Genomic DNA, 23,133 nt, shown 5'->3' with positions numbered 1-23,133 from the left:
TCTGGGGAGACCTGCCTGACCACTTTCTGTTTGCTGAGACTTGTTTAATGGGTTATTTTGTTTTACTCGGTTTTTAGGCTTTCCTGGGGCACATGTGCCACTGCTGTCCTTGAGGCATTGTTTGACTGGAGGCCTCCTCTCAGCCATACGGAAATTAAAAAAAAAATGTCATGTGAATGAACATAGGGGTCAACAGAGATTAATTTTTCCCTTTGAAATTGTGTCTGTGTGGTTTAAGATTGAGACACTGAGTGAAAGTTGAGAACAGAGTTGATTAAGTCCTTAATATTCTCTGCCAAAGTTAATGTTTTGAGGTTTTCTTCCTCCTCCTTTCCTTCTTTTTGGCTAGGAAGTCCACATGTAAAGTAGACATGATTTGAAACCTTACAGATGGGAACAATATCCCCTGTTAGCCCGTTGATCTGTGGGCAATTATTTCCAGATGCACAACCAGCTCTACATTTTTATGCATGTGTTAGATTTGAGCTTTAAGGGCATTTGCCGTTCTGAATATTTACATTGCCTAGTAAAATAACACAAGGCAGACATTTTAGAGGCTTAACAGCAACTTCACAATACTGTGGGAGCAGCTAGAGCTTGTATTTGTTTTTTCCAACTCTGTAATTTAGCAGTGTTTAAACTATTTTATAAAGATCTCTGGGACCAGTGAAAGGTGGTGTTCGGTCCCGAGCACTTGAGTGCTCATTGTACTCTGGCAGGCTCTGGTGCTTGGCGGGCGGCGCTTGAAATGTTATTTGATCTGGTTGCGTGATAGAATTGACTAAGGTTACACTTTTCCTGCCCCTGGCTGTTGAAAGCGATGCATCAATGTGCTGTTGTTCAGTGACTTATTTAAAGACTTAACCTACATTCATTCACTGTAAGAAAGGTTCCAGAAAAAGGCCATTAAAATTTTTGTCTTGTTTTTGTGGTTTTGCATTTATGAATTGAGGCGAGAGCTGACGTAATGTAGCTCTACCACTTCCTTTGTGTGTGTATGGTTTTTTTATAGCCAGTGTTCCTATAGGATGTGTTTCAGTCCGCATGGTTGTGATTATTTCTGAAATGTTTAAATGTCTATATATTCCAAATTCAGGTACCTTCAGCTATGTGCCAATTTATTGTTTACTTTGCCTGTGAAAAGTGGATAGTGAACCCCGTCACCCTGTCAGTAAGGTTCAGTGAATTGCCTGTGTGTTATGCAGACTAGCTTTTCATTTTAATTAGTGCAACTGTGTACAGCTGTTAGGTTAGAATGCATTGGCTGCCCCTGCAGGGTGGTTTTATCTTACACTGGAGGTTTTATGGACTTGTCTGGCTGTGCTTCTTAATCCCTCTCCCACTGGCACTATGCTTCCTTTTAAGCAAATGATAGAATAAGACAAGCTTTTGTTTACTCATGAAATAGTTGACTTGTTAGAGATTTATTTTTGGTTTTGAGGAAATTGGTAAACCATGTAATTTACTGGTAGGCATTACATTTACTATGCTTTTCTAAGGTCAGAGGGTTTGCTTGCTATTGTGTAGTCTGATTAGCCAGTGGAACCATCCATTTTATAATGACATGGAAGCCAGTATTAAAAAACTCCAAACAAACCTGGCTTTTATTTGCTATTCTAGAATTAGTTTTTTAAAACAGAAGTAAATGTTGAGCTCAATGCAGAGAACATGGCTAAACTGTTTCTCTCTGTCTCTTGCCTCTTGTTACACTGTAATGAAAGGGCGAGAGCCATGGACTAACAGCAGTTTGGCCAAGGACTGGATGATTAATGGAAGGTTTTAGAGAAATGTCTGTTCAGGGACATATGTGGCCACCTTTAAATTTTAAAATGGGCTTTTGGCTCCAAGTTATTGGCAGGTATTTCAGATTGAGTAGCTTTGAGTATTTGAATATAGGTCTGTGACAAAGCCAGGCTTTTGGGGTCGTAAAATAGATTGCGGTGTGAATGAAACATTTTTCTCTGTAGTCTGGTTTCCTTATTATCTGCCTCTGTCTTGAGGAGATAGTCACTGCCAGAGGCTTCTAAGATTGTCCTCTACATTTCTTAAAAAAAGAGTAAAAGCCATAAACAAAATGGATTGAAATCTGTTTATATTGAGAGGCTTTTTTGAAGCCCCAGTTACTGATAGAAGACTAAGGAGCTATGCTGTTGGGAGGAATGCTGGGATAGGGCAAGGCAGGTTGGCGTAGATTGAAGTATTTTTTAACTCTTTGGAGAAATGGGATAAGATAACCTGGAATGAGGAAAGAAAGTGCAGCATTTTCTAGAAAATATAATTTCAGTATAGCCTATCTAGAAAGTGTTTTATCTAATTAAAAGAAACCAAAACATTTAGATTAGCAAGGGCAACTGCTGAATCTAAGGGAAAATAAAGGGAAATATCCTAGATCTGAACAGTTTATTTCAAAAGTTCATTCGTAAGTTTTTTTTTTTTTTTTTTATTGAGACCATATTTTTTGAATCTGAGTATTAATGGTGATTAGGGTCATAGACTTGCCCTTCAGAATCTGTTTAATCCTTGATATAGCTGATACATATTTGTAATGAAGAAAATCCAATAATGTTGACATTTAATTAGAAAAAGCATAATCAGGGGCGCCTGGATGGCTCAGTGGGTTAAAGCCTCTGCCTTCGGCTCAGGTCATGATCCCAGGGTCCTGGGATCGAGCCCCGCATTGGGCTCTTTGCTCATCAGGGAGCCTGCTTCCTCTTCTCTCTCTGCCTGCCTCTCTGCCTACTTGTGATCTCTGTCTGTCAGATAAATAAATAAAATCTTTAAAAAAAAAAAGAAAAAAAAGAAAAAGCATAATCATACTCAGTGTTTAATGCTATATATGGAGCTCTGCTGCTATAATTAATCAATTTATTAAGTACAGCTTGGTGGTTAATAGCTAGGCTTCCTGAGTTCTCTTCCTAGCTTCACGGCATACTCACTGTGAGACCTATTTATAATACATTGCTTAGCCTCTTTGTAACCATGAGGAAAATGATCAGTCTACCTCAGGGGGTTGTGCAGAATTCTTAGGAATGTGCCTGGCGCATACTAACAGCTAATATTTAATATAGTAAGCACTAATTCTGCTCTAGGTACTGTTTAAATTGCTAAAATACAAAAAAGGGTGAAGTCCCTGTCCTTAGAGCACTTACATTCCGGTAGAGGAAGAGAATACAAATTAAAAGGAGCCTGACTGATAATCTGTGCAATGATAGAGCTTCTAGGCATGCCAGTGGTTTTAAGAAGCTTAATATTGGAAGTTTAACATCACTCTTTAAAGCCACCTTTCTTTTCTTCCTTGATAAAATGTATCTCACATAACTAGATGACGTATTAGCTCACAAGTAAAAGAGAGAAGGCCAAAGAGACTTTTTCTGGGAAAGAAAGAAAAGGAAAATGGAACAGTAAAGAATTTAAAGATTGTGATTTGTCAGTTTAAGTGCCAAACAGTAGAAGGGGAGTGTTGACTCCTGCCCATCCATAAAAGGAAATACAATGTAGCCATTAAGAATCAACATGGTATAAAAACTTGTAATGTAAAGCCCAGTAGAAAAACACCTAGAAGCCAAACTGCTTATGCATGGTGATTCCAAACTATGTCCACACCTGCATGTTCGGGCAGAGGCTAAGGAGAAAGGTTAGAAAGTAATAGACCAAACATTAATAGTGCTAATCTAAAGATGGATTATGGATAACTTCATTTCCTTAGTGTTCTATCTTTGCATGCATTATTTAATCCTTGCAGGTTTAAATACCCCTTAGGTATACATAAGGAAGGGGAGATTTGGAGCCCTTAAGCAGTTTGACCAAGGCCTCACAGCTAGTGAATGAGGAGGCCAGGAGTCCAAGCCAAACCCTGACCACCTATTCTTGGTTTGACCAACTCTTATCCTCCAAGAGGTGACCTTTGTAAAAGGGTCTCCTCTGGTCTTTTCCCCCCACAGCTGTGGCCCACATGGCTCCAAGATGTGTTTATGCTAACCAGAGGGCACTGAATCTCATGTGGAAGGTTAGTGCTGAGGCAATGCATGTATGTATACTTATTGGAGAAGAAAAGCCAGAATGCTGGCAAAGGAGGAAACAGAAGAACAACTTGAAAAATTACTTATTCTTTCCTCAGGAGCCAGTGGAGGCACCCTGAGAGTTTGGTGCAAGCAGAACATCCCAGGAGGGAGGAGGAAGGCCAGTGACTAATAGAAGCTAGTTTGTGGTTGCTGAGAAAATGTTGAGGAGTTTGGCAGGGAGAGCAGGAAGTACTGGAGGTTGGCTAGGAGCGGGTGCAGGTTAATAGCTGTAACTGGTCAGTGCTTTAAGAGGTTAATGGTAATGACGTTCTGTAGGTAGGATTTTCTTTTTTTTTTTAAGATTTTATTTAATTATTTGACAGAGATCACAAGTAGGCAGAGAGGCAGGCAGAGAGAGGAGGAAGCAAGCTCCCTGCTGAGCAGAGCAGAGAGCCTGATGCGGGGCTCGGGCATGATCCCAAGACACTGGGATCATGACCTGAGCTGAAGGCAGAGGCTTAATCCACTGAGCCACCCAGGTGCCCCCTGTAGGTAGGATTTTATGATGATTAATATGACAGTTGTATTCAGATTTTGGGATAAAATGGAGTAATGGAATCACTTTAGAAAGTAGAAAACATTTTGATTTCAGAAGATTGGCTAGAAGTTACCTGTGAAGAGCTTTTAAAGAATATGATAGGTTAAGTATGGGAAATTCTTTACAAAATTCAAGTATTTACGCCAGCGAAGATTTGAAATAATCACTTGGTTCTAAAGATGAACAGTTAGGTCTGTTTCGCCTGTCTTGTTTTCCATCAAGTGAATGAGCTTTTGTAGTTGTGGTTTTAAAAAAGGGTCAGTTTATAGGCGACTGTAGAGCTTCAAAGGAACAAAATAGAGTGAATATACTGTGCGTTTGAAAGATTGCTTAAGTCAAAAGCCTCCAGATGGCGTGTACTGCTGTGTTCACAGCTGTATTTACTGCAAGCTCACCAGATTATCTACTAATAATTTAAAAATAGCTGGTTGGAAACAGTGGTATATTCAAGTCTCTGCTGGTTTTGAACCGCAGTGGCAGTAGTGACTTCACTTGCATGCCTTTAGTAAATGCCAGTTGAAATTACTTACTTCCTTTTGCCTTGCTTTCAGGATTTCTTATTTGGGCCAGCTCATTTGTTGCACAACCAGAGTGCTTACATACAGAAGCAGATAAATAACCAGCTTTTTAAAAAATACGGTCTTTTAGGAGCAAGATTGGAGAATGGCTCTTGATTATTTTAAAAAAATGTTTTTGTTTTACTTACCTTTTATCTTTTTAAATGTTTTAAAAGTGCTAATATATTGAATTGATGTCTTACACATATATAACATAGATAACTTTCTGTATTTTTGGTATTACCAACAAACACAACCAAAAAACCCCTTCAATACTCTGATCTACTCCCCAATACAAAGGTTTTTTTTCTCTTACAGAGATTTAATAAATGTTCTTTTGGAAGGACCTCAATTACTGAATCTTACTTTTTTTGTGCGGGGAGGGGGGCATACATAGTATTGTTTATTTGGTTAGTAATGCATAAATTAAATATAAAACGAAATAGTTTGAATTTGTCTAGGGATTTTAAATATGTGAAGGGTGGTAAGAAAGACACACATTTATTTATTGAATAAAACTTAATAGAAAAATGTTTATTTGGGGGTGCCTGGGTGGGTTAAGCCTCTGCCTTCAGCTCAGGTCATGATCTCAGGGTCCTGGGATCGAGCCCCGCATTAGGCGCTCTGCTTGGCGGGGACCCTGCCCACCCTCCCACCTGCCTCTCTGCCTACTTGTGATTTCTCTCTCTGTCAGATAAATATATTAAAAAATCTTTAAAAAATGTTTATCTAGTTTGAACCTTTTGAACAATTTTCTAGTTTTGGTTTTAGATATTTTATTCTTTTGTCTTTGATGTGTGGATATTTTAATAATTAGGAAACTCAGGCCAAAGAGCTTTTATTTGTTTATATATTCTTTGCTTCGTTTACATCCCCTCTCCCCTTTTTATCTTCCCCTAATTCTTTGATCATCTGCCTAAGCAATCTCTTTTTTCATAGGCTATGCTCCTTATACAGAGCATAATTCTCACATTGAATAGATAAGGGAAAATATTCAGTAGTGGAATGTTTATTTATTTTTTAAAGATTTATTTATATGGGGGGGTGGAGAGAGAAAAATCCTCAGACTGACTCCCTGCTGAGTGTGCGGGGAGGGGTGTGGGCGTGCTGTCTCAGGACCCTGAGACCTGAGCAGAAATCAAGAGTCCGCCACTTAAGTGTCTGAGCCACCCAAGGGCCCCATACGCACGCGCACACACACGCACTTTAAACACGTTACACCCCCGGGGCACCTGGGTGGCTCAGTGGGTTAAAGCCTCTGCCTTCCGCTCAGGTCATGATCCTGAGGTCCTGGGATTGAGCCCTGCATTGGGCTCTCTGCTCAGCAGGGAGCCTGCTTCCTCCTCTCTTTCTGCCTGTCTCTGCCTACTTGTGATCTCTGCCTGTCAAATAAATAAATAAATAAATAAATAAATAAAATCTTTAAAGCAAACAAACAAACAAAAAAACCACGTTACCCCTCCCCCCCCAGCACAGTACACAGTTATGCGTAGTATATGGACCTCCTGAACCCCATCCCTGTCGGGAATGGTTCATCCAGAGGTTTACGAGGCTGCTCTTCACCATAACACACTGTCTTTATGAGGACCAAGAGGAGAAAATTTTCTCAGCTTTAGTGCAAGAAAGAACTGACCCCCATGAGCAATGTGATTTGTTTTTAACTTACAGGTTTAGAATCCTTTGATCAAGTTTCCTTTGAGCTATTTGCTTAGAAAATTTTGGCCACATGTAAGGAAGATATAAAGTGAACCTGAACACCTCATACATGGTTTCATCTTTTTCATCTCCTCTCCACAACCCCCACGATTTTCTTTTGTCTCAAGGAAAAGAGAAGCGGTGTAGGAGGTATAGTTAGAGTACTGGCTTGGTAGCTTGTATTACCTGTGACTTGCCATGTGACCTGAGGACACACACCTTTTTTACTCCTGTGTGCTCAGAGTCCTCTTCTAGAAATCATTCCTACTCTGTATGGCTACCGTCAGGGTAAAGTGAAAGCTCCTAGGGGCAGTGCATTGTATAGGGAAATGCCGAATAAATCTTAGCCCTGTTATCATCTGACTTCCCTCATCTGTTGTAAATTTTATTTTATATTGTATGAATCTCAATTAAGCCAGTTTAAAAGTAAGCTAGCCTTTAAATCTTCCCTGCCCCCTGTTCATTTTTTATACAAAGGTTTAATTTCTGCCTGATGACAGTCATTAAAAAAACTATATAGGAGAGTGCAGTGGACTGAATTGTAGTCTCCCAAAGTTCTTATATTGAAGCTCTAACCACCAGTGTTTTGGTATTTGGAGGTAAGTCCTTTGGAAGGTAATTAGGTTCAGATGAAGTCACGAGGATGGCACCCTGTGATGAGAAGAGAGAAAGAGACCAGCTCTCTCACTGCCCCGCCCCCCCCAGGCCCATTGATGACACAGTGAAAAGGCAGGGCATGGGATAGGATCAAACCTTGATTTTGGACTGCCTGGCCCCCAGAACTGTGGGAAATACATTTCTGCTGTTAAAGCCACCCAGACTGTGAGATTCTGTTATAGTAGCCTTGAGCAGACTAATACACAGTAAATTTCATACATGCAGAGTAAAAGGTGATCAGTAGGTTATCACAGCAACTGAGCTTTTCTGTAGTGAAGTGGGGATTATGCTACTGTTTGCAGAAGGCTTTACGCCTGCAAAATAGCCTTCCCTGACCTCTGGCTTGGTCTTCACAGCTACCTTGTGAAGGAGACAGAGCAGATGCTGGCCTTTCAGGTTACAAAATGGGAGAGCCAAGTCTAGAGAAGTTACTTGAGTTACCTGCCTTCACAGTGTCCATTTTGGAGGTGGCTGTTCTTTCTTCTCTATCCATTCATTGTTCCTTCCATGACCGTTCTACTACTGGCAGTTCAGTCTTCTAATCCTTTGCCTTATTAAGAGCATAACCTTTATTTTTAGTCTTTGTTTTTCAAAGTAGAGAGAGTAACTCCCACTTTGCACATTTTGATATGGGAACTGAAACATCTGTGGTGAAATTGTTGAATTTATCTTTCCTGTCTTAGGGAGAAAAATAGAATTTATGAATTCTTTGGCCTGCTGGTTATATTTGAAGTATAAAATTTCCGTGAAGTATCATAACTCTAAGAAATGTGACAGTACTTGAAATAGTACTTAGGACACTTTAATTCTTTTGTTTTGGTTCGGATACTGGTTTGCATTTAGTCTTGCTGATGAGTGTCTAGAATGTAGGTGTTCTTTGGAGCTATCCAGTCAAAAGATTGCTTGTGTTCATTTTAGTTAATGTGATTTGAGTATGTCTTGATCAAAGGGATAAAACACCACTGTTAGAAGCTACAAACACTCAGTAGTTAAAAAGGAGAAAAACAAACAAAACCAAACCAAACTCAACCCACAACACCAACTCAGACTCTTTCCTTCATTCTGAAAGAATTCTGTATTCCTACAAAGTTAATATTTATGAGCTGTCAGAACATACTGTATTTGCTCCATTTTCCATTAAATTTTAACAGAGAAACTAAAAAAAAAGAAAATTTTTTATTTCCTGATGACAAAAATGATTCTATCGGGATTCAAACCTTGGAATACATTTTTTAAAAGTTTATTGAGATAAAATTCCAAAATAAATTTTTATAATAAAATAACAGACAATTTGCCTATTGAAAAAGTGTATAAATCAGGGGATTTTAGTGTATTCAGAGTTGTGTAGCCTTCACCACAATATAATTAGGAATAGATTTTTATATGGCAGTTCCCTGGATAATCTTTTATGTGCAAATTTGTACTTCCATGTGTAAGAATAAGTTAATAAATTAACTATATGATTTACCAATACAGTATAGAATTGACTGAAGGCCTTCAAACCCAGCTTTGTATACAGTGGTCTGATGGGGGAGTTAGCTTCAGCCCAGGGCTATTAAATCTTTTGGTGCCTATGACTCCTTTACGGTATGATAAAGTGGTTGTGAATATGGTATGAAAATGGGATATGTAGTCTCTTTGAGCATATTGGAGAAACTGCAACTTTCCCAGAGCATTGTCATAATTCGGTACACTCAAAATATGTTAGACATTTCCCATTTTAAGCCACAACTTAAACACAACTTGTTTGTGTCAAAGAATTTTTCATTTGTTAATGAAATGAACAAATGTTTCAACTTGTTAATAGAAAGGCAGCTAGCCCTTATGTCTCAGGTTAGGGAAATTTTTTGGTGTTGATTCCCAGGTGGTTCATAAAATTCAAGTAGGCTCTTAGGTTGCTGGGCAATCATACTTTATTTTCCTAGTTCATTCACCCAGGTTCCTAGAGGACTCGTACTTTCTCCTTTTATACTTCCTCTCCTCTTCATGCTGGGCTTCCTACTTCAGTGAGAAAAGTCAGTGCTGTCAGAAGAGAACTTTTGTAGATGCCCACCTTACGTTGACCTACCTTGCAGCATAGACTCCACCTTCCCGGTGGCATGTAGACAGAGCAGCTGTTCCCAGGCTCTCCAAGGACCAGGCTAGTCCATCTCATCGCACCACTTCCAGGATGCCACCCTCTGCTCTCTCAGGTCATTCATGTTTCAGGCTCTACCGGATCATTCCCAACAACATAGTCCTGTGCTGCTTTTCTCCTGTCTTGAAACAAAAACCCCAATCTCCCCTTTTTGGCCCCACTTCCCCTGCCAGCTTTTGCTTATTTCTCAGCTCCTCTTTGCAGCAAAACATCTCAACATGAATTTTCTGTACTAAATGTCTCCAGTTCTCTTCTCTCTCAGGTCCATTACCCATCATGCCAGGGAGACCGCTCTGGTGAAGATTACTAAGTCCTTTGTACTACCTGTTTTCCTGTGCCTGAAATATATTTTCCCAGATTTCTCTGTGGTCTCACTGTTAAGTCTCACGGAGGCCTTTGTTGACCCTTGGTCTCTGCTTTCAATTCCTCTTACCTTGCTCTGTTTTTTCCCTAGAGTGTCATCTTGTCACATGATAATAATGCATTTACTTTCATTGCTTATTGTCTTGTTTCTCCCACTAGAATGTAAAGTCCCGAAGGGCAGAGAGTTTTCAACTCTGTAGTTCATTGATGTATCTCCAGCCTATAGAACAGTAACTGGCACTATTGTAATAGACGTCTGATAAATTGTTAAATCTCTGCACTGTGCCCTAGGACTTAGTACTTTAAAACTTAGGACTGCTCTAAATTTGGACACCTGGGTGGCTCAGTTGGTTAAGCGCCTGCCTTCGGCTCAGGTCATGATTCCAGGGTCCTGGGATTGAGTCCTACATCAGGCTGTCTGCTCAACCGGAAGTCCGCTTCTCCCTTGGCTTGTTGCTCCTCTTGCTTATGTGCACTCTCTCTCTCTCTCTCTCGCTTTCTTGCTCTCTGGCAAATGAATAAGTAAAATCTTAAAAAAATGATACAAATGAATATAACTAAAAATTTTATTGCTAGTTCAGACCTACTCAGCTACCTACTTCACATTTCTACTTGGATATTTCAAAAGCATCTAAAACTTAACATGTCCAAATGGAACTTCTGATGTTTTCCACTACACCACACATAGTTTTGGGGTTTTTACTTTTTGACTTCTTTTATCTAGTACGATTTCACTTGTCAAAATTTTAATTTGGTGTAAAAACTATGCCACCTGGGGTGCTGGAGGTAGACTAGAGCAGTCTTAGGTCACTTAGTTTCATCTGGTACCTCGAAAGCAGTTACGTTTTTGAAAATTGAAAAAAATTCTAACAGTACTCTACCAATGAAAAGAAGTCAATCTTATTTGTTTTTAATAACCTTTAAATTATGGATACACTACAACCATTAGTAGTTTGTTGTTTGATACTTGAAGATATGATTTTAGCTTTCAAAGTAAGGAAGTACAATATTTGCTATGGAGACTTTGATCTAAAAATATTTTAATTGCCACATACTTAGCAAATAGAAAATACTTTTCAGAAAGCCTTTCTAACTGTAGTGGATAGACTGTTCAATCAGGAAATGTGTACTTAAACGAGTTCTTCTCAGGGATGATCAAATCAGTGCTCTTAAGATCCAAACTTAAAAATGTAGGGTGTTAGTGACACATGGAGTTAGTGGCGTCTCCTCCCTAAAGGCTGATTAGGTCACACAGCATCATAAATACTGAGGTAGGTTTCTTGAAATTAAGTTTAAATTGGCAATTACATTTACTCGGTACCAGTAAATTATTAGATTTCTTGCCCATGAAACTCTTTTAAAGAATCTTATCCTTGTGGATTAATGTATGTTATTAGTTTATTAGTTTAACAGGACAATACTTGGACTTACTGGTGATTTATTTTACACACACACACACACACACACACACACACTTTAGTATTATATTTCTGTAGATGATAATAGAGATCAAAGGAACTTGCAGTAACGTTCTCTCTCTCTCTCTTTTTTTTAAGGAACCAGTAAACTAGCAAAGTGAGTTTGTTTAACTTAATTTAGTGCTAGTGGTAATATAAAGGCAATGAGACTGTGATCACACTATGCCAAGACAACCCGAATGATCAGTGAAAAAGTTTGTTAGTATTTGGTAGAGGGGAAAAGAGAGAGGAATCAGTCTGAGGTTCTTACTTTGTAACTAATTACATTTCCTTTATTCATCAAGTACGGTATAGTTCGTTAACTGTAAGAACTGTTTTTAATAGTCATATATGTAGGTCTTTGATGAACTATGAAGAGAGAGATGTAGTCCTTAGTTTATAAGTCTGATAATATGATCTTTCCTTTTTGCAACATTAAAATACTTTGAACTTCTTCCTCAGCACAGTCTTTTGAGGTAGAACCTTAAATTCCCATTTAGCAGAGGAGAAAATAGCTGAGAGGTCAAGTTGCTTTACTCCCTGCCCCTCAATACCTAATTTAATTTTCATGAGTAATGATATCTCTTCAATATCATAGTCTCCTGACTTGTTGGAATGGATGAGAAAGAAATGGCAACAGTGAGATTTCTCTAGACCAAATGTGATTGAATATGTAGGGGTAGAGGGGGAGGGAGAGAAAGCTTCTACTTTGAGTGTGGTTGATTTCAGTAGATGCCTTGACCTTAGAGAAGATTCTCAGTAGGTTGGTTTTGGTCATATCTGTAAATATGTATTTCTTCTTTTGTAAGGGGTGTATTAGAGAATTGTTTTGAGAGGGAAGATCATTTCACTGGACTTAAAAAAAAAATAATAGTGTCTATAAAAATGAAAACATGTAGGAGTGCCTGGGTGGCTCAGTTGATTAAGTCATTGCTTTCAGCTCAGGTCATGATCCTGGAGTCCCAGGTTGGGCTCCTGGCTCCGCGAGGAGTCTGCTTTTCCCTCTCCCACTCCCCCTGCTTGTGTTCCCTCTCTTGCTGTGTATCTGTCAAATAAATAAATAAAATCTTAAAAAAAAAATGAAACCATTTACTCATTTCAGTTTTTCAGTTTCTTAAGACAACCTCAGTTTGGTCTACTGGGGGTTGAGTTTTAAAATAAAGGGGCCAGGGAGAGTTCAGTGTATGCCTTAAAAAAAATTGATTTCAGCATCTAATACTAAAACACAAAGAAGCAAAAGCTTGGTTTACTGATAGTGCTAGGATTAATTTTACTTGTTTAAATTAATATTCTCTTGGTACATAAACCATTTCCAGGTTTTTTTTTTTTCTTTTAAGATTTTATTTATTTATTTGACAGAGAGAGAGATCACAAGTCAGCAGAGAGACAGACAGAGAGAGAGATGAGGAGAAGCAGGCTCCCTGCTGAGCAGAGAGCCCGATGCAGGACTCGATCCCAGCCCCTGGGATCATGACCTGAGCCGAAGGCAAAGGCTCAACCCACTGAGCCACCCAGGCACCCCCCATTTCCAGGTTCTTGGTAGACAAATTTAACTAAGAACAGATTACAGAATACTACATTAATTTATACAGATTGTGCCAAATAGGAGCATGTAGAAAAAGAGAGTTCTTTTTTAAAGCTCTTAGTGGGAGATACGGCTTGATCATGGAGATTTTACCCCCTTTTCTCTTCTTATGTCTTCTCTTTTAAGATTAAAATAATATCTTACATACTGAAATGAGGTGTTCAGGTACTCTTACAATTAACTTTACTGTCCTTTAATTTCTGTAATACTCATTTGAAAAAAAGATGGAAAATTTATTTTGCTTTTCAGAGTAATAGAAACACTAGGTAAAAATTTACTCAGAATCTAGTAAGTAGATCTGTAGTTCTTTAATTTATCAGTTGGAACCAGAAGAGGTTTAGTTAAAAGGACTTTACTTAAAAACTGCTTAAATTGAAGGCGTCTGTGAATTACGTACTGGAACTCAGAAGGTTAGCTCTACATATCAGGATTAGTAAAGGAGTTTCTTTCTTTCTTTCTTTCTTTTCTTTTCTTTTTTTTTTTTTTTTAAGATTTTATTCCTTTATTTGACAGAGAGAGATCACAAGTACGCAGAGAGGCAGGCAGAGAGAGGGAGGAAGCAGGTTCCCCACTGAGCAGAGAGCCCGATGCAGGACTCGATCCCAGGACCCTGAGATCATGACCTGAGCCGAAGGCAGAGGCTTAACCCACTGAGCCACCCAGGTACCCTAGTAAAGGAGTTTCTAATCCACTTTTGGTAGTTAGCTTCTGAAGGTGACCAACTTGTTGTCTGCATTCACTGCTGTTGCAGGAGCCGAGACGGTGCTGACGTATGGATCTTGTCATTATGAGGAGATGGGACTGGAGGGCACAAGGTTGGCTTGATTCTGATGGTCTGTAGGAGCCACAAGATTATTATCCAGCTGCTTTCGAACTTGATTATTGCTTAATTGACCTTTTTTTTTTTTAAGGTTTTATTTATTTGGCACAGAGAGAGATATCACAAGTAGGCAGAGAGGCAGGCAGAGAGAGGGGGAAGCAGGCTCTCTGCTGAGCAGAGAGCCCAATGTGGGGCTTGATCCCAGGACTCTGAGATCATGACCTGAGTGGAAGGCGGAGGCTTAACCCACTGAGCCACCCCAGTGCCCCTTAATTGACCATTCTTGTTTGTTTTTAAATGTCCAGTTGAAATATGTTGGTTTTTTTTGTTTTCTTTTTGCTATGAGTTTGACAGTGCTAATATACCTATTGGACGTGATTTCATAAGCTAGTGCGTTTTAGCATTAATTCCATCATGTAAAAGGGAGGAAAGGTTTTTTGTTCATGCCCAGGATCTCCTCCCCCTGCCCCCCCCCCCATATTTTTTTAATGAGAAATGATTCCTTATTTAATCACACTGACTTGATGATACTGGGTTTTCTAGCAGACTTGTCAAAAGAGGATGAAGTTTTAATATGCCTAATTATTAATTTGGTAGATTGATTCATTGGAAATATATTTGATCACTGAAGTATAGTTCATTTTTTAAATTTTTATTTTTTTAAAGATTTTATTTATTTGGCAGAGACAGAGAGAGATCACAAGTGGGCAGAGAGGTAGGCAGAGAGAAAGGGGGAAACAGGCTCCCCACCGAGCAGAGAGCCTGATGCGGGACTTGATCCCAGGACCCTGAGATCATGACCTGAGCTGATGGCAGAGGTTTAACCCACTGAGCCACCCAGGCCCCCTGAAGTATACTTTAAAATGAAGGCTTTTAGTATTTTTGAACCATGAAAATTTTAAGTCATCTTTTAGCACGACTGACTCTAATGGAAATTTTATTTAGTATTTTCTTGTTACTAAGATCCTTTAAAAGCCATCTGTATAAAACTAAAAGCCCAGCATTTTAAACATGTTAAACAGTATTGTTAACGTAGCTTTGAAAGAGGGCTTAGGGGTGCCTGGGTGGCTCAGCGGGTTGGGGCCTCTGCCTTCGGCTCAGGTCATGATCCCAAAGTCCTGGGATTGAGCCCCGCATCGGGATCTCTGCTCAGCAGGAAGCCTGCTTCCCCCTCTCTCTCTGCTTGCCTCTCGGCCTACTTGTGATCTCTGTCTGTCAAATAAATAAATAAATAAATCTTTTTTTTTTTTTTTTTTTATAAAAAAAGAGGGCTTATGGAGTAAACTTGTTTGGTTTTAATTTTTTAAAATTAAGATTAGTTTTAATAGCCCCATGGAGTCGTAGTTGTGATTTTTTTTTTATACTAATAGAGGTGGACGCATTTTAAAATTTTCCACAATAATTGCATATTTTTTTGTTTTATAACGTTATTGGTTTTCTTTTCAAAAGCAACACCAGTAATTTCTGGGGATAGTTTTCCCCTAGGTGATCTATAGCAGAGAGATTGTAAAGTTTCTGAGTGTCACCAAAGGTTTGTGGAAAGGTCTCCTTTCTCTTTTTAGGAGAGTCTCCTATTTTCTCTTTAGGAGAGTTCAGCAATTTAATTTCTCTAGTCCTTAGGTAGAATTATTAGCTCTGAGTAGTGCCCTTGGTGCCACTTTCAAGCAGAAAGTGAGGGAAAGAGTGAGAACAAGTCTGGAGGGAGAAATGGGATGAAAGAGAAAAACGAGGCAGGCAGAGAGGTCATATGTGTGGTGTTGAGTTGTGGGATGCCTGAAAAGCGGCTGTGGAGCAGTGAGGGGACCCCCCATCATCTTTCTACTTGGATGTGCAACTTTGGTGTTCCCAGTCCTTTAGATATTTGGCACCTAAAATATTGATAATTTGTAACATTTGTTACATTTGGTCTATAAAATTATTCAGTTGAAGTTTGATGAATCATTCTAATAGAGCTTTAGAGTCCCATTCCATTTTGTGCAGGGGGAGAGAGGGGATTGGGAGGGAGGGGGCGCAGAGAGAGAGGGAGAGAGAGAATCTTAAGCAGGTCTGTGCCCAGTGTGTAACCTGATGTGGGGCTCGATATCACAACCCTGAGATCATAACCTGAGCCAAAATCAAGAGTCTCACACTTAACTGACTGGCATGTCCCTGCCCGCCTGCCTTTTTAAGGTGAAGAAAGTGAGGCACAGAGTTGGCAAATACTAGGGCCTAATTTCTGATTGGGATCTTTCAGCTTCTCCAGTGCTCATTCTACCAGACCATACCAGACCAAACAACTCAATGTAGTTTTATCTCCTACTTTTGGACATACGATCTTTCTATTTTATTTTATTTGATTGAGAGAGAGAGAGAGAGAGAAAATCTTGAGCAGACTCCGAGCTGAGTCTGATGTGGGGCTCGATCTTAACAAGCCTGAGATCATGACCTGATTCGAAATCAGGGGTTGGGAGCTTAACCGATTGTGCCACCCAGACATCCTGAATCTGTGATCTTTCTGAGACTTAGATTCTTTGGATTGAATTAAGGTGTGTGAAAGAATCACTTGTCATTTCTAATAAAGGCTTGGTTAAAAAAACCTGATTGAGGCTGGAGTACCTGTGAAATGTGCATCATTACTTGCCTCCATAATTTTTATTTTCGCTTCTCTTACTAGTGCCAGTAGTTTTCTTAAGTAATCATTACAGGCTTCACATTCCTGCATATAGATATCAGTCACTGTAGTGTTATTTGTTTTTTAGATAATATTAATTTTTATCATCTGTACATGGGAAGGCTTATTGTCAATACATAGTAAACATTGTGATCTCAAAGAAATCAGGACATATAGTCATGAAACAAGATATGGTCACAGTCATTGTGAGAAAGTCTGGTGGCTCATACTCAGTAGGACAGATTATTGAGGTGAGTACGACAGAAATGCATACAGGAAAGTTTGACTTCAACAACAAGAAAGCCCCAAGAAACTACGTACAATTTTCGCAGTTTCTCGGAACAAAAACTGGTAGTGTAGTTTAAGAAGCGTGCAAGGTGGGGCGCCTGGGTGGCTCAGTGGGTTAAAGCCTCTGCTTTTGGCTCAGGTCATGATCCCAGGGTCCTGGGATCGAGCCCCGTTTCGGGCTCTCTGCTTCATGGGGAGCCTGCTTCCTCCTCTCTCTCTGCCTGGCTTTCTGCCTGCTTGTGATCTCTGTCAAATAAATAAATAAATAAATAAATAAATAAAATATTTAAAAGAAGCATGCAAGGTTATGTTGAAATGTGAAGGATTTATTGTATCACATTCCATAAATACTATAAAGGAAGTGAAACGTAATTTACTTGCAATTATTAGTCATGGGATTATGAAGAATATAGAGCCTGACTTTGTTATAAGTGTAGCCTGTAGTATAAGGAAAGGAACAAGTCCCCATTTCACACATGAGTAAACAGACTTAATCTTCTGATATGACAGAGCTGTAGAACAAAGGACAGCGCCTGGGGATGAGCAAGGCAAAATCTTTGTCACTTAGCCAAAGTAGGTGAACATTCAGAGTAAAGGAGTCTTGTGATCAAAATAAGCCTCCAGTCTCATTAGGGCTTTGCATGATTATGCTGATTAAGAGTAGCATGTACAAAAATACTTTTATTGTGGAATTTATTGCGCTTAAGGGCCTACTTCTGAAACCTAGAACCACCTTGGTTTACAATATTTGTCCACATCTCTCAGTATGAATATTAGGATATAAAATAATAAGTTTCAGTTTCTCCTCCCACTCCTGACCTGCTTCTTTAAGACTACCCTTAAAATTACAAATATGTACTATATTTCTTTATCTTTACTGAGATCTGTGAAAATCGGCGCTGTTTCTATGAGCAGCTTCAGGTAACTTCTTTCTGTTCTGATCTGTAGTAGAGAGAGATTCCATTTTGTCTTCTTGATTTATTTTTTATTTTTTAAAAGATTTTATTTATTTATTTGACAGACATCACAAGTAGGCGGAGAGGTAGGCAGAGAGGAGGAAGCAGGCTCCCCGCTGAGCAGAGAGCCCAATGTGGGGCTCTATCCCAGGACACCAGGACCGTGACCTGAGCTGAAGGCAGAGGCTTTAACCCCCTGAGCCACCCAGGCACCCCTGTCTTCTTGATAAAGGCTTGTGATGCAGAACTTGAGTGCTACCCAAACTCAGTTTTTGTTTAATAGTGCATTTTAAACTGGAGCCAAATTTAGGCATTAATGATTTTAGGTTTCCTTTCACATTTCATATTTACAGGGGAAGTAGAATAACATATAGAGAATGATTAAGCTAAGCAAATATTTGTACTTTGGCATTCTGTTAGGTATTCTAAAGTCAAATATTTGCTATAAAAATTAAAGCTGAGCTGAGCTAAAGAACCAGCTATCTCACCTTTTAAGATGGTGAGATGTGGCTGCCAAAACCTCATTTTTAAAGCACCTTAAAAAAAATTAAAAAAGACTCCCTGATTACTACAAAAAATTTAGTATATGAACAGTGATCTTTTATATATAGTTCATATCTGATTTGGCTTGGAAGTGCTTAGACCATTGTGGGAGTGTAGTATATTGTTGGTTTCGTGTCTTTCCTTGGTACATCCTTCCCCACCCACCATTTAGTTTTCTTTCTGGATTGTTTCTGTTAGCTTTTTCGTAAGTTAGAAAAGACACATAGTTTTAAAAACCCATGAAGTTTGCTAATAAGGACCCCCCTTCCCCATTTTTAGCATTTTAATCTCTTGGTGCTTTTGGTTATTTTATGATGAATTTTCAATTTCCATTCTCTTCCTCTTTTTTGAAAGGTTTTATTTGAAGAGAGAGCACACGCGTGCTCAGAAGCAGAGGGAGGGGAGAAGCAGGCTCCATGCCATACGGGGCTAGATGTAGGACTCAGATCACTTCCTAAGCCGAAGGCAGATGCTTAACTGAGCCACGTAGGTGCCCCCCATTCTCTATTTTTTTTTTTTAAACATGCTCTTGTACTTTCTTTTTCTTGCCCTCTGTCCACTTAGCTCGATGAGCTATTAGAGAATTTGACCTGTACTTAAAATATGTAGAATACATACTGTAATGTTTTCCTGACACGTATTCCTGCAGAATTGACCCATATTAGTGGGAAGCAATTTTCTCTCTTATTTACCTCTATCTCCCCACCCCCACCCCGCTAGGTTGTAGTATTTGCAGGTCCTAATCTGAGCTACATGGGAACAATAACATGGTGTTCTCTCATTTCTAAATTAGTAAAGTTTTTCACAACCCAGTGGGGAACTAAGGTAGTGTAATGCTTTCCTTTTTTTTTTTTTTTTTTTTTTTTTAATTTGAATCCTGGCTAAGTGCTTTTTTTTTTTTTTTTTTTTTTAATTCCAAGGACATATTTAAGCATAGATGTTGTATTTCGCAGTCTTTTTTTTTACTTTTTACCTCGAAGCCTTCGATTCTGATTCTCAAAATGCCTCAAGAACTAAGTTGTGTGTGTTTTTTTTTTAAATAGACTTTTCCATCATTGTCCTTACTTCCCTACTTTACCCCCCAATCTATATGAATTTATGTCCTTGCTTTTGAATTGTTCCTTCCTGTTGTCAGAGCCTTCTGGAAACGTTTTCTGTGGAATACTTTGCATTCAAGCCAGAATTCCCTGGGGAGAATTTGCTTTACAGACTACCACACTATTTTTGCTTGCTTCCTCAGATTCAGAAGCTGCTTTTTCAGTGGAAAGAAATAGTTGCGCACATCTTATTGTCCTTTCAAGGCTGGTAGCTGACTTTACCCTTCAGAGATCATGGCTGCTTGGGACTTATAGGGTAAAAGAAAGTGCTCCAGAGAAATGCAACTCATGCCAAATACTTAGGGTGGTGTCGTCCCCCCCCCCCTTTCCCTTCTTCTAATAAGCAAAAAGTTAGAGTGATTACTGAACAAGTTCATCTGACCTTCCCCACTTTACCCCAAATCTCTGAAAATTGTATTGGTATCATGTGACTGCCATTCTTCCAAAACATTAAATCCCTTGCCACATACCCATGTTATAACTTTCTTTCCTCACACATCACTCAGAAAACCCATCTCCCCTGGGTTATCATAACATTTTAAAGCTGGTACCATAGTATTGAATTATGGAAAGATGTTTATGAGGTTCAGATTTTAGAGGGGAATTAAAAAAATATATCCCTGCCCAGAATCATGTTTTTCCCTGTTCTGCTTCTCTTCCTGTATATAGGCAGCCTGTGATAATCAACGAAAGTGGCAGATAAAACTAGTGAAGTACTCAGGGAATGCTTTCAGATATTTTAATTATTATTGAGAAATAAGTGATTGAAAACATATGCTCCTAAAAGCCCTAATTTTGTAGAAAAACAGAGCTTTGCCTGTCATGTTGTGTTATAAATGCAGAGGTAACTTACCAACTTTGCAGAAATTGGGATTTTGTTTTATTATGAAGAAAAATGTGCAGCCTCCCACATAACCCACACAGCAATTGCATAGGATTGGAAAAACCTTCCAAGAACAGATAGACTTATGATTTTATCCAAATTATCATTACATACAGCCTGTCAAGAGACTCTAGGCCCTGATTTTAGAGTGATGGCACAATACACTGACTGAGTTCAAGGAAATCAGTGTGGAAAGTGGACTTGACCGAGGAGTGCTGACGCTGCAGGACACTGGAGCCTGGGAGTCGGAAACCTGGCAAATGTGACTCTGTTGGAGAAAGGGTATTGTGGAGAAAAATGCTTTCTTGCTCTTTTCTCCTCAGGTCAAGTTGTGTAAATTGCTGAAAGAGTAGATGAATAAAGCCTTAGATTGCTGTGGGACTTTCTTACTCTATCTTTTCTAAGAAGAATTGTGATCCGTTGTCTTTGCGAGAGTCCATGATAATGCTACTGGGTTCATGCTTATGCATATTCTTGTATTTGGAGCTTTTAGAGTTGATCATAAGGAGGTAGGTTATTGATGAAATGGGATTCTTACTATCTTTATTTATATACGTTTAATCTGGATTTATATACGTTTAATCTGGATCAGTGCTGTCTGATCGTACTTACTGTGACGTTGGAAATGTTCTGTATCTGCTCTGTCCAATATAGTAGTTATTGGCCACTTATGACTGGTAAGTACTTGAAATGTGGCTAGTGTAGACTGAGGAACTGAATTTTAAATTTTATTTAATTTCGATTAATTTTAATAGCCACGTGTGGCTCCTGGCTACCGTATTGGATAGCACAACCCTGTGTTAAATATAGTAAGTGATTCACATGGCGGTGTAATTAGTAACATCTGAGGGCACTCTCATGTATGGATGTATTATAATTTTGTGGACTTGTGTTTTTATTTTATTTTATTTTATTTTATTTTATTTTATTTTATTTTAGAGAAAGTTGGAATGAAAAGGGGATTATTGGGGCTTCTGGGTGGCTCAGTCAGTTAAGCATGACCTTCTTTGGCTCAAGTCATGATCCCAGGGTGCTGGCATCGAGTCTCGCATAGTCCGGCTCTCTGTTCCATGGGGAGTCTGCCTCTCCTTCTCTCTCTGCCTCTGTCTGGCTTGTGCTCTTGCTCACCCTCTTTCTTTCTCAAATAAATAAATAAAAGTCTTTTTTTAAAAAAAAGAAAAGGGGAATATAAATAAAGGCACTGTTGGTATGTGACATGGAGAGTTGCAATTTAAGTTTCAAAACAAAAAACCCAGATGTAGCCTGTTTTCATGTATTTAAGAAAAACATTAATGAGAACCTTACTGTTCTACCTTAATAATCTGTGGTCTATGATTGTAAGAGGATAGCTTATTAGTGGATAATGAAAAATAAAGCCCAATTAACCTAATTAATAAATGGATTTTGTACATTCATCAAATACTTGATTGCTTTCAAAGTTTAACATGGAATAATTTCTGCTTTAAGGAATCCAAGCGGAAACAGGAGACCATATTTATACAGCCAGAGTAGGTTGGTGTGGGGAAAAGAGGTTCCCAGAGGGCTGAGAGTGTGCTTTATAGGGGCTTAGGCAGTCAGTACACGCTTCTTTGAGAACTGACAATTCTTCCTTGTTAGCAGTACGAACGGAAACAATACTCCAGGATCAGCTAGAAGTATTGTAACTACTGTCTTTTGCAAAACCTGTGTTGAGCTCCTCCTTGCTGTGGGATTCCAGGGATGTGTTGTTTGTTAGTATCACCAGTGTTAACTGACACACGTTGAACATCTTATATCTGCTAGGTATTGTGCAGACTAGTACTTGACATGGATTATTTTTCTGATTCCTCTGGAACAACTCCATGGCATGTGTATTATTATTATCTCTTTTTTTTAAAGATTTTATTTATTTATTTGACATACAGAGATCACAAGTAGGCAGAGAGGCAGACAGAGAGAGAGGGCCTGATGCGGGGCTTGATTCCAGGGCCCTGAGATCATGACCTGAGCTGAAGGCAGAGGCCTAACCCACTGAGCCTCCCAGGCGCCCCTATATTATTACCTTTATTTTACTGATGAAGAAGCCAAAATTTAGACAGAGCAATTGACTTGCCTGTGGTTTAAAGCTAGCAATGACCAAGCACTGCGGTGTATTTCTTTTTCCTTTTCTTTTTCTTTAAGATTTATTTATTTATTTGACAAAGATCACAAGTAGGCAGAGAGGCAGGCAGAGAGAGAGAGAGAGAGAGGAAGAGAAGCAGGCTCCCCGCTAAGCAGAGAGCCTGATGCGGGGCTCGATCCCAGGATCCTGGGATCATGACCTGAGCCGAAGGCAGAGGCCTTAACCCACTGAGCCACCCAGGTGCCCCACTGGGGTGTATTTCTGTTTGTAGACCCTTACAGGGAAGGATGAGAGGAGGCAATGTATGAAACACATGAATTACTAAATAAATAGCGAGATCTTTTACATTAGTAATATATGTTAAAATGCTAAGTGGTAAAATGCAACAGACTGTGATTGTAAAAGCAATAAGCCTGGTTAACATCTGTCACATCACATAGCCTGACATGGTTTGGAGACGCTAAGAAATTCTTCTCAGGGTTTACACTGGACTTGAATGATGCACAGTTATTCAACAAATGTTTATTGGGCTGGCAGTGGAGACAATGTGAACAGAGTGAAAGAGAGTAAGTCTCAAGTGTCGGGGATACATGTAGAGGGCTTTCACTGGACAGTTTTAGGAGAACAAGGCTATATAGTGAGGACTGGAGAGGCGGTTTATTGAAGGAGGAAATTAGACCCATAGTCTCTTCTCAGAAGTTCTTTTTTAAAATTGAGATATAGTTGACATATAAGATCATACATT

The 23,133-nt window shown here is 39.1% G+C and overlaps 1 protein-coding gene across 7 annotated transcripts in view; it reads left to right on the top strand.

Moving 5' to 3' along the window:
- RERE (arginine-glutamic acid dipeptide repeats) overlaps positions 1-23,133 on the top strand; it is a 417,613-nt gene that overhangs the window by 113,796 nt on the left and 280,684 nt on the right. The gene's annotated exons all lie outside the window — the stretch shown is intronic.

The sequence above is a fragment of the Mustela nivalis genome, assembly GCF_964662115.1.
Source record: "Mustela nivalis genome assembly, chromosome: 10".
Classification (NCBI taxonomy): domain Eukaryota; kingdom Metazoa; phylum Chordata; class Mammalia; order Carnivora; family Mustelidae; genus Mustela; species Mustela nivalis.
Note: the sequence above shows the minus strand (reverse complement) of the source record. Positions and strands in the feature narration are given on the sequence as shown.